This window comes from Triturus cristatus, chromosome 5_1 (genome assembly GCF_964204655.1).
Source record: "Triturus cristatus chromosome 5_1, aTriCri1.1, whole genome shotgun sequence".
NCBI classification, from domain to species: Eukaryota; Metazoa; Chordata; class Amphibia; order Caudata; family Salamandridae; genus Triturus; species Triturus cristatus.
In genome coordinates, this window is record NC_140587.1 from 525,155,984 (window position 1) to 525,168,290 (window position 12,307).

Genomic DNA, 12,307 nt, shown 5'->3' on the forward strand with positions numbered 1-12,307 from the left:
GTAAGGCATCAGGCCAAGGGCTTTTTATTGTGATGTGCACCTGTTTCAATAAAAGCCGGCCTTTTTCACACTATTCCGGTGTCAGTGGTCTGTGCTTTCCCCAAAGGTCTGCAGAAGTACCTGAAAGACTTTGGGTTTTCGGCCTTTGAAGATGTACAGTGAGAGTGACATGATGGGAGTTTGTTGTGGGCTGGACACCAAAATAAATGCCATAAAATAAATGTAGGTGTCAAGGGGATTTTAAAGGAATGACCCTGGAAAATAAATGCAAGCACAAAAACAGCAACAAAAGATCCACTGAGCCAGAGGACTGCTGATTTACAAAAGCTGTTACACCCCTTTTAGAACTCTTAGAACTATACTACTTCAATACATCCAGCCTTGAAGAGGGTCCCGGGGCTCATAGCCCTGATGCATTGTAATTGCCAAGACATGGACATAAACCAGTATTAAACACAAAGAGGGTCTTTGCAGTTGAGTCAGATGTACACAAGAGGAATGTACACACATCTTACACAAAACAGATGACTTAGCAGTAGCATGGAGCAGCTGCATGAATATAACATGGAGTGATCATAGAGTGAAAACTAGCACACATGCAGAACAACTGAGCTACCAACTGTAGTAAACTTATGTTCATTGTTCTTAACATCGCCAAAATACAGATGAAAGATATTAGAGCAGCATAAATTTTTGTATACATTTTGTGAAAATGCCAGGGTCCGCTGTCGTTAAGTCTCTACAGACCACTCTACGAATAAGAGTCTCAGAAGGCAAACAATCGCAATCTTAGGTACAACCAATGGAGAGGTGGTATTTCTTCCTACTACATGTCTTTCCCAAAATGATATGGCATTGGAAATGGGCGCTCATATCACCAATATGCCATTCCTTTCTGTGACAGGGTAGATGATGCAATGTACCCCCTGACCCCATATCCTCCCAGACGACCATTGACAGCAGAGTGGGCCTCTCACAGGAGGACAAGTCTAAATGCCAAGTCTTGAGCACAATAGTCACTCTTCCCCATTCCGCACAGGGCAGGCAACGAGTTGCTACCCCATGACACAGTTCACACATGTGGTTGGTGAGCTGGACTTCACATGCTGCACTTCTACCATTAAAGTCCCAAAACTGTCTGTTTTAGAGTAATCCAAACTCTAATTTCCACATATTATACGCCATCTGCAATGGAAGGTGACACCTCTTGCATATGTACTCCAATATATCTTTTGAAAACATGAAAGCTACATTTTCCTGTGGTCATTAATCATGGCATCACTGTAACCTACGGCCTACAGTAACATACGGTTGCTTATGGATTATCATAAAAACACATTTTTATTAACCTGTGAAAATGGTATGACCCCCAACAACTGAAGTTGGTGCACATATTTTACAATCACATGAATATGTGGGCAGGCAATGCAAGTCACTTTAAATTAGACTAACAGGTATGTGACAATGTCATAGATTAATGATCTATCATCTGAGTGCAGTCTTCACCTTCTTGTGCCACCTCCCCTTTCCTGTAACCCAGTGTATAATTTCAAGAGACATTCATAGAATGGTAGGATTTTTCAGTGGACGTTCAGCTTTCTGTATGCATCATTTTAGGGGCACAAGTCATAATGGAACATGTGTCCTGTACAACCCAGCTAGAGTTTTCAAGATTGTCTAGAACTGCTGTGAGATGCACAACATACACTGCAGCAAGCCATACACATTGACCACAACCCTAGACTTCATCCAAACCCAGAGCCTACAGTCATGTTGGGGAAGGAGAAGTAAAAGGATTTCACTAAAACTTTGTTCCTTTTTTCTTTTGTTTCATTCAGCTTTGTTTCCTTGAATTAAAGGTGTAGGGTTATTAATCATGTTTTAGGTCTAGTATAATAATTTTATACACAGTAGAAATTCTGGGAATATTAACATCATATTTGATCTTTTGGCAGTGTTTTATTATTTCACTGATTGTTATAACAGCTGCATCAACAGAATCTTGGCCAATTTGTACATTTACCCACAAACACAGGAAGGATAAATCCCTTTGATACATCCACCCCCTATACTAACAAGGCAGTATTGATATCAGGTCACCTGCTGAACGCCATAGGATTTGAATATTGAATGCAATGTGTAGTGAGGGGTACCTGTGAAAAGAGTGTTGTCACTATGCACATGGATAGCAGTAAAACATGATAAAAGACTTTCCACATGCTAGCATGATTACAAGGTTTCTCATTGTTATGTGTGATACCTTCTGCTAATCCTAGCTTTTTATACCAAGTGCACTTTACTGCTGGGGCTTTTGAGCCCATTGTTATAATGTTAACAGGAAATGTCAAGTCCCAAAATACAATGTGATGTCTGGTAGAAGGTCAGTTGGGGAGAGGAGTTGGCATAACGGCCAGGGCGGTCAACCTCGAATCTGGGGAACTGGGCTCGAGTCTCGGCAATGACGCTGAACAGCCTGTGATTCTGGGCAAATCACTTCATCTCCCCGTGCCTAACAAAAATGAGTCCTCATGTAATGCAACTGGTGCTATGTAAAGCGCTCTGATACCCAATTCTGGTCAAGTTTGCGCTTTATAAAACTCTAAAATAAATAATAACAATAATGGCTGACTTAAAGGGAGACATTTGTAAAGGGACTCTTAGCAGCTCTGATTGTCCACACAACAACAGCATCACCTTACTGTAGTCAGACAAAGAGAGCACGAAAATGAATATACCTTTTTTTCACATGTGTTTACAATGTATGCCATAACAACGCAGTTGTTTCAACGACCGCGTTGTTGTTTCACATACCGTTACAACGCTAGTCGGAACAACGACTTGCTGTAAGGGGTGCTGGATGTTGGAATAGTATAAATTACTATTCCAATTCCAGTCTGTGCGGACACTAGGGAAGGTGTTGGATTTTAAATCCAACACCTTCTTTCCCCTTAACGCGAGTCGTTTTTCCGACTTGCGTTGTAACGGTATGCAAAATAACAACACGGTCGTTGTAACAACCGCGTTGTTATGACATGTGTTGATCCGCTTGCATACTAAACGCTGTTTACCCACGAAAACAGTGGATACCATGCTTAAAGCATCAATATTCTGCTGATGTTGCTTTAATATGAGTTTAACTTGAAAACACAAAGACAAGAGGTGTTTGGCAGAACAGGAACAGTTGGTTTAATTAAACACTGTGGCTGGGAGTACAGCATACAGAAACGGGTCTAAGGACTGGCTCACAGTACAATCGATTTTAGCACCATTACATTTTTTGTAGCATCCTAAAAAAATTCATAGATCCTTTTTAGGAAGAGGAATGTGGGCCTAGTTATGGAGTCATAAATGGTTCACTGCTAGAACATTGATGTAACAAACATCGATGTTCTAAATATCGTGAAAAAAAATATCGACTCCCCAAATATTGACTCCAATACCTAAACAGGTAAATACAAAAATATAGAATAAAAAGTATTGAGTTAAAAAATTTAGATGTAAAAAATATTGATTCAAAAATATATATAAAATAAAATAATATACTGTATATGTATTGAATATTCATATTATTTTTAACAAAATAAATGATAATGTAATCTCCATTTTAACTCAATATAACAAATAAACCTAATTTAAAAAATGTAAACGTGCAAACATAAAAATATATACATCTAAATATATTTACTTAAAAATACTTTATTAACTATTATCTATATTTAATTTTTAAAATTTAAAATTATATAAAAATAAAATATATATATATATATATATCAATAATTTAAAAAAAACATTCTATAATAAATTAGTACATTAAACTATTTAAAAAAATAAAACTTACATTTCCCAATACAATAATTGCAACAGTAGGGAAAGTGTTGGATAGTGGAATAATTAAATTTACTATTTCAATTCCAGTGAGTGCAACAGTAGGGAAAGTGTTAGATAGCGGAGGGGTAAAAATTACTATTCCCACTCCAAAGAGTGCAACAGTAGGGAAAGTGTTGTATGGTGGAGGGGTAAAAATTACTATTCCCACTCCAGTGAGTGCAAAATTAGGGTAATTGTTAAATGGTGAAGGGATAAAAATTACTATTCCCACTTCAAAGAGTGCAACAGTAGGGAAAGTGTTGGATGGTAGAGGGGTAAAAATTATTATTCCCACTCCAGTGAGTGAAAAAGTAGGGTCAGTGTTGGATAGCGGAGAAATTAAATGTACTATTCCAACTCCTGTAGGTGTAACAGAAGGGAAAATGTTGGATAGCGGAGGGGTAAAAATTACTATTCCCACTCCAATGAGTGCAACAGTAGGGAAAGTGTTGGATAGCGTAGGGGCAAATATTACCATTCCCACTCCAAAAAGTGCAACAGTAGGGAAATAGTTGTATGGTGGAGGGGTAAAAATTACTATTCCCACTCCAGTGAGTGCAAAATTTGGGTAAGTGTTGGATAGCTAAGGGGCAAAAATTACTATTCCAAATCCAAAGAGTGCAACAGTAGAGAAAATGTTGGATAGTGGAGGGATAAAAATTACTATTCCCACTCCAGTGAGTACAACAATCGGGAAAGTGTTGGATAGAGGAGGGGCAAAAATTACTAATCCCACTCCAAAGAGTGCAACAATAGGGAAAGTGTTAAATAGAGGAGGGATAAAAATTACTATTATCACTCCAGTGAGTGCAGCAGTAGGGAAAGTGATAGATAGTGTAGGGGTAAAAATTACAATGTCCACTCCATTCAATGCAACAATAGGGATAGTGCTGGATAGCAGAGAGGTAAAAATTAATGTTCCCACTCCAGAAATTGCAACATTAGGGAAAGTGTATACCAGCGAAACAAAAATTACTAATAACAATAGAAAAAACCTTGAAAATATTACGACATTTTAAAAACCATATAAATAAATCGACAATATTTTAAGAATATATATTAAACACATAAAAAGAACACATATTATAATATTAATTACGTATAACAAAAACCTACAAATAACATATAAAATAAATTAATAAATACATTTAAAAACAATATGGGGCCATTAGCATGGCCTGCCAACACACCCCACCGGACGGCCTTTGACCCACCGCCACATTAACATGGCGGGGGTACCGCGGCGGACGGAAAGACCGTCTGCCACGGACTGCCTACCGGGCAGAAAAGGCCCATAATATGGTGGCGGTGCTGCACTTTGGGGGTACCTATGGTACCCCCCAACATTAGCATGGACACGGTGGCAGGCACCGCGCGGTGCCTGTCACTTTGTGCATGCCAATGCACAACATGCATATATTGCATTGTGGCGGGTGATGCTTATAGCACCGCCCGCCGTAATGCAATATATGTGTGATGCCACCGCCACCGTGGCATCCTGATTGCCATGGTGGGACCTCCGCACCTCTGGTGGTCGTTCTCGTGTATCATTACGGTGGCGCATCGTAATGGACCCCTAAGTATTTAAATGTAGCAAATATTAACAAACTGAAAAATTAATTAAAACATAAATGTATTTATTTTATTTCTTACCCTCTAACACCACACTAATAACAAAACACTTCATTTTTTATTAAATGAATTTCCATAGTTAACATAATTAATAATCAATTAAAGCACTCTTATTAATAAAAATACATTCATTGAGTACACATGCTTTAACACTATAATATCCACAGCACACACCTAAATTAATAAAACTGTTAAATATTATTTTTTATGAAAAACTATTACTATTAACAACTAATAATTAAATATTTAAAAATGTATTTAATACCCACCTTTTACCCCTTCAAAATTAAAAACAATACACAAAATATAAACAATTACACAAAATAAATATCAAATAATTAACATAATTAACAACTATATAATTAACTAAACACAAATTGCGTACCACCCTTTACTTCTGTAATCACCACAACACACACCTAAAATAAATTGCACAATTACCATAATTAATTACTAATTATTAATTAACAACTAATTATCAATTCAGCAATTAAAAATAAATTACACTCCCACCCTTTACATCTATAAACACCACAACTCACACCTAAAAGTAATTACTTATTTACCATAATTCATTATCTATTAGCTAATCAAAATTAATTAACAACAAATTCTTAATTAATTAATCATAAATTACGCATTTACCACTATACATCTCAATTAACCAAATTATAATAAATTCAAAATATTCAATATATTTATTTTAATTAAATTACTTCCCACCCTATTCCCGTATAAACCCACAACCCGCTACGGAACTAAAAACGCAAAAATCAAATAAAATAAAATTAATAACTACTAAAAATGTAACACATATATTAAAAATACAAACAAATCTTATATCCAAAAACATACATCACGTACATAGAAGATATATACTAAAATACATAACATTAATAAAAATCGTTATTTTTAACAACTATAATTTTTGCAAACAATGAGGCCCATTAGTATAGTGGGTGGATCGCCACCGCCCGCTTAAAACCTCCGCCCGCATTCAATTTCCCCCCACCACATTACCATGGCAGGGGGGACCCCGGAGGACGGGAAGATCGTCAGCCGGTAGGCAATCCGCCCGATTGCCTACCGGGTGGAAAAACAGTTTATATGGTGGCGGTGTCTGGTAGACACCGCCATCCATATTACTATGAAGGCGGGGACGCCGCAACGGAAAGGCGGGCGGTGTTTGACATTGGGGGCCCGTAGCTGGCCCCCAGGGATTCTGGGGGTTGGGGGGTGCACATGGGGGGTATCTATGGTACCCCCTGCATTTCAGTGTACAACGTGGCAGGCACCGCGCGGTGCCTGTCACTTTGTGCATTGAAAGACAAAGGTTGCCTTTGTGACATTGCGGCGGGCGGTGCATCCACCGCAATGTTGCAGATGTGCAATGCACCCGCCAGTGTGGCGGGCGCATGCTAATCGGGGGGGCGGGACCGCCGCACCCTCAGCAGGCGGTCACGTTTCCCAAGGGTATGGCGGATGAACAAAGTCCGCCGGCCCTACTAATGGTGCCCAATATTTTATACTTCAATATTTTTAACATTGATATTACTTACCTAAATCCAATATTCTTGACCACAACTATTTGTCTATCAATATTTCTGACCCACGATATTTTTAACTCTATATTTGTGTAAATCCATATTTTTGATGAGATATTCTGTGTCTGCACAGTCATAAATTACTCCCACCTGTTAACAAATACAGTTGTGTCTCTACCTTGCATGGATACAATGAGGGCTAGTGCGTAGCGTGTCCAGATGTCTGGCATGGGGAGTGTGTGTTCACTGCATGTGCTGTGTGTACTGTGTCCTGATTGGCTGAGTATTCCTAACTTCATATGTCATCTAACTTTACAGAGTTTTAGAAATGTGCACTACTCTGTCCATGTGCGCTTTATTGGGGCCAATCTCTCTAACCATTGTGGTGTTGCTACCTATCTGTGGGATTAATCTGATATTTTCCTGTTCATGCATTTGTTCTGTTGGTCACATGTCACCCACCTGTGATCTGTCAATCAGTTGCCTCAGGCCTAGGTTGCAGGGCCTGCCTGAACACTTATTCCTGACATGGGGTTGATAGAGAGGTTATATCGGGTGATTTCGACACAGTGATTCAATTTTGTTTTTATGCACACATGTATCATTGCATACATTGACATAAATATTAACATTCCTCCCTCTAGTTGAATTTTGAAATACATCATTTACCCCATACCTCATGACAGTTACGTTATTAGGGGCTTGCCATGCTTCAGTTTTAACTATTAATACTTCCCTAGTTACTTGCATTCCACCCAGTTTGAAGACTGTGTTTTACAGCAGGAAACCCCACTTTTAGGAAACCACACAAAAACAATGGAAATACGAGAATGCGCAGCAATGATGTACAGAAACCAGTTAACCATCGGGGGAGCCAGGAAAACCAATTGTTATACCATTCCTTCTCGGGGGCACCTATCTCCTCACGCATGTCTCTTTCTAAACGGTGCAGTGCTCGGATGGCAAAGGTCAAATTCCTGTTGTCCATGTCATTGCCTGGGATAAACGTGCACTAGGATGCACCAATCTTGGCACACACCCCTGCATCCATTGCAGTCATCAAGTCCAACACATATCAATGTTGCATCACCATGAGGCATATGGCTCTTAGTTCTTCCTCGATTGCATTGAGCCTGAACTCAGTACTGTACATCATTCTCAACATTTCCCATCTGGTTATTTGCAACCAGTGGGCGTTTGCGTTTGTCTGCATGCCACATATACTTGCATGTCAGAAAACATAATGAATTGTTCGGGAATGTCCTTGAACTGCGCCCAGCTAAAATACTCAGAAATTCTTTTTTCTCAAGTCTGATGCAACAGAGTTGTCTTCTTCTTTAGCGGGTGTTGGTACATCTCTGACAATTCTTCTCCGGGATTGATCAGGGTTGGGGTGTGTATGGTGATGAGGGAGCAATAGACCCTGCCATCCGGGGATTATCTGGGTGTAGGCAAATTCACCACACTGCCAGTAGATATCCATCAGCGTGGAGTTGCCACATTGCATGTCTGGTATGTTGGTATGTGTATTATTCCACCATAGTTCTCATTGTGATGAGTGGAATCATTCCTTTACCTCTAAAGCACAAGGTATGCAGTGTAAGTTTCCGTACAATTAGGTGTTGTCCCTTCCCTTCCAACCAAGTGTACCTATCTATCTCAGTGTTTCATATTTCCTGACATGAGTTATCTATGCTGGTGTTTATCCCCCCCTAGGAGTCTCATTTCCCTTCGCATCATCGAGGTGGATAGGCCTACACTTCATTTCCATGTCCAACGTCTGTCTATCATTAAAGAAGAGTGCCCCAGACATGCTAAGGGCCACCCTGGGACCACAGAAGGGAGCTAAAGTGTGTATGCACTTGTGTAGTGCCTTTCCTACCTCCTGGAAAGTCTTGGTCCAAACAGTATCCTTCCCTACTGTGCCCCTCCTCCGCATCCTATCTAGCTGTGTTTGAATATCGCTAGGCTTGGAGAAGAGGTACAGTGCTGTGGGATTGGCCTCTAAACAGGTCAGATTTACCACTACTCTATGAAGTTCTACTCTGTTGGGTTGTATTTTGGCCTTATTCTACATAAGTACAGGTAGAGAAGGCATTTCCCTTATAAGGGGGGCTAACTCTAGGGGCAAGTAAAGCCTGTCTGTGCCTCCTGCATGCATTATCAGTGAACAGACATAACATGACCTGACTGATATCTCGGTGCCCACGGTAGTCATGTGCTGATACCATGTGTTGTGTAGGAGTGCGCTGTGTAGTGCGTGCATGATGCTATTGTTGGGTTCAGTGCAATTATAAGTGACATGGGAGAGGTCCCTACGCAAGCGCTGGGCATATGTCGGGTGGATTGCATTTGACTAGGCAGATCTTTGGCATCATATGGATGCAGCCACAACAAAAGTCAACAGGGAGTATACAATTGTACAAAAATACATAACTCATTGAACATTACAGATCTTAGGGATAGATCCGGGGATGATGTCTGTAGTCCTCTGGTGATTGTTTTTTTTTTTTTACTTTTGGAAAAGTTCAAAAAGGTAATGGGAAAAAAAATTGTGCACACTTGGGTCTTGTTAGGATTATGGAAGTGATTGCCGAAGAGATGGCGGGCTGCTGTAAGGGTGATACACTTTGGTGGCTTGATTGTGGACCTGTTGGATAAAAGCTGTTGTTTGGTGGTGAAGATCAGAAAATATTTGCATCCTCAATCATTTTCCGGTATGCATGTGCATTTCTTTTTAGTAGTGTGCTTTTTTATTCATACGTATTATTTTAGTGGGGCACTGGAAGGTGGCCCTGATCGGGGGTGTCAACTTTTTCTATCTTTTTTAAAATGTGGGGTGTTTATTCACAGGTCGCATTAAGTCTAATGGGTCATCGGTTCTCCCCCTCACCATGACAGAAAAGGATGTTCGATAAGTGAAGGATCTTCATGAATGTGTGGATGATCTTGGATTTTTTAACTAATATTTGTGGGTGTTGCCAGACTTCCAACATCCTACCTTCCCTAGTGTGTGTGTGTGTGGGGGGGGGGGTACTTTTTAAACTACACATGCGTGGGGAGATGTATAAAGAGGGGGCATGATGGGATAAGGTGCTGTTGGTGATTGCAATATGCTCTGGGGTTTTGTGTACAACCCTCCAGTCCCGGCACTCAACTTTCAGTGGAAGTCTCCCTAACTGCGCCAGGTGTCTTGACCACACCCTTTTTCTGAAGGGTTCTTTTTGGGTTAGCTTTGGGCTTCATTTTATTGATCTTTTGGGCGTTTTCCTAGGTTTCCATGTGATTTTCTTGTTTCTATTGCTGTGCACTGAAGAGGTCAGAGAGCTGTCCTGCGTCACCATGTGTTCCTGATGTGTCAGTTTCCAAGATTGGGCTATTTACTTCCCTAGATGGTGTGTGTAAGGCCTTGCATGTGTCACCTGATCCCGAGGCTGGATATGGCAGTGAGCATGTTTCTCAGTACCTCGCATGGAGCTTTGATGGAATTTTGCGGACTTTTTGCTTCCGGGAAGCCCCTTTTCCTACAGAGACGTCCTAGCCAGGATATTTAGGCCTGCTGTTACCAGGAACTTCTATCCAGCATCACTCTACTTTCATTTGTTTTGGAGGTACATGACCCGACGGGCAGGCTTGGGATGTTTAAAACACTTTGAGGGAACGGAGGAGGTAGTGTTTTGCTGAGTGGAGAGACCGGTGGGAGGCCAGAGCTCATCAAAATTCGCCTGATATGGGTAATGGACTGAAACAAGCGATTATTCTGTAGAACTTTCCTATTGTCTCGACACCATGCAGTGCTTTGCGATTAGTTGGAGTTTTGCGTGTGCTATGGATGTTATGAGGTCTTTGTCATACCAAGTGTGTGGGAAACCTGGCTCCTCACACTGGAGCATTGCTTTGTTTTCAAACTGAAAAAAAGCCTCAATTGGACTGGAGGCTGCTGGCCTTTGGGGCACTGTTGTTGGGGCTATGCGTCTTTCAGAAATGTATGTCCCAGTCTGGGAGTTAGTCATTGGAACCCGTCCCAATTAGAGTTGGGTGAGGGGACCTGGGTGCCTGCTTTTATGCACTGGATGGGGTGCCACCTGCCCCCTCGTCAAAATTCCCTGGCCCCAGGGTGTGGCCAGCCAACCTCGCCCTGGAGGACTAGCAGCAGAGTGCGGCCTGGGCCACTGCAGGGATCCGAATGGCAGACTGTAGTGTAGGTTCATGAGTGGCAAAATGTACAGCAGCTCTGAGTTTGCCAAATGGTGTGTGAATGACCTTTTCTGTTTCTTCTCTCCTTCAAGTGGTAGGCTTGAAGTTAATCAATGGTAAACATGCAGAAACATGATGTCCAACGAAGTACTCGTTCTTATTTTCCCCAAGTTCTTCCCATCAGCAAAAACACAGACTGAAGCAGGACAAAAAAATGTTACATCAAATATTCCAATGAAAAAATAAGCGACCAAACATCTGATTGCTGAAACCACTGAAAATCCCGCTGACTTCACTAATCTCATATTCTGTCTTTGCTGAGGGGGGTGATAGAAACAGTTGATGGCCTCATTTATGAGGCTTTGCCGTCGGGCAGTGCTGCAGTCCTTCCTGTTGTGCTGCCCTACAGCATAAGAAGAGGGCAGGAATGCGCTGTATCTATCTGATATGGCACATTCCTGTCCTTTTCACTGGCACCCGCACACAATGGGTTGCCGTGCACCAAAGCAGGCACCTTTGCACAATGGTGTAAGGGTACCTGTGTTGCAGGGATGATTAATTTTGTATAGGAATAGAAACCTTCCTGAACAAAAACAATCACAAGAGGGTTTTCCCCTTTCTATGTGTGCTGCAAAGGATAAACGAGGAAAAATAAGAATATTTCTCCTTGTTGTCCCTCCTTTACGCCTCCCCTGGGGAGGGAAACATTTTTGGCGCTGTCTCAGAGTTATGATTTCTCAAAAAATCGGGGGCAGTATCAGAAAGCCATGGATGCTGCTGGGCACACACACCCAGCAACATCCATTGCATGCCCCTTTAATGTAGAAAACTGTGCTAAAGGGAACGATATTTACAAGGCAACATTACGGCAAAAAAAGTGCCTTAATATTGCCTAGTAAATATGGAGCAGGCTCCTGCGCCACGGTGCGTCATAAAAATAAGGCCCTGAGTGGTTAGTGCTGATAGGAAAGTATTTCCTCGACCAAAGACTATCTTCTGTCTAACAAAATGTACTAAATACCTCTTCCAGGTCCATGTTACACCAGATTCAGTAAACAAACCTCAGG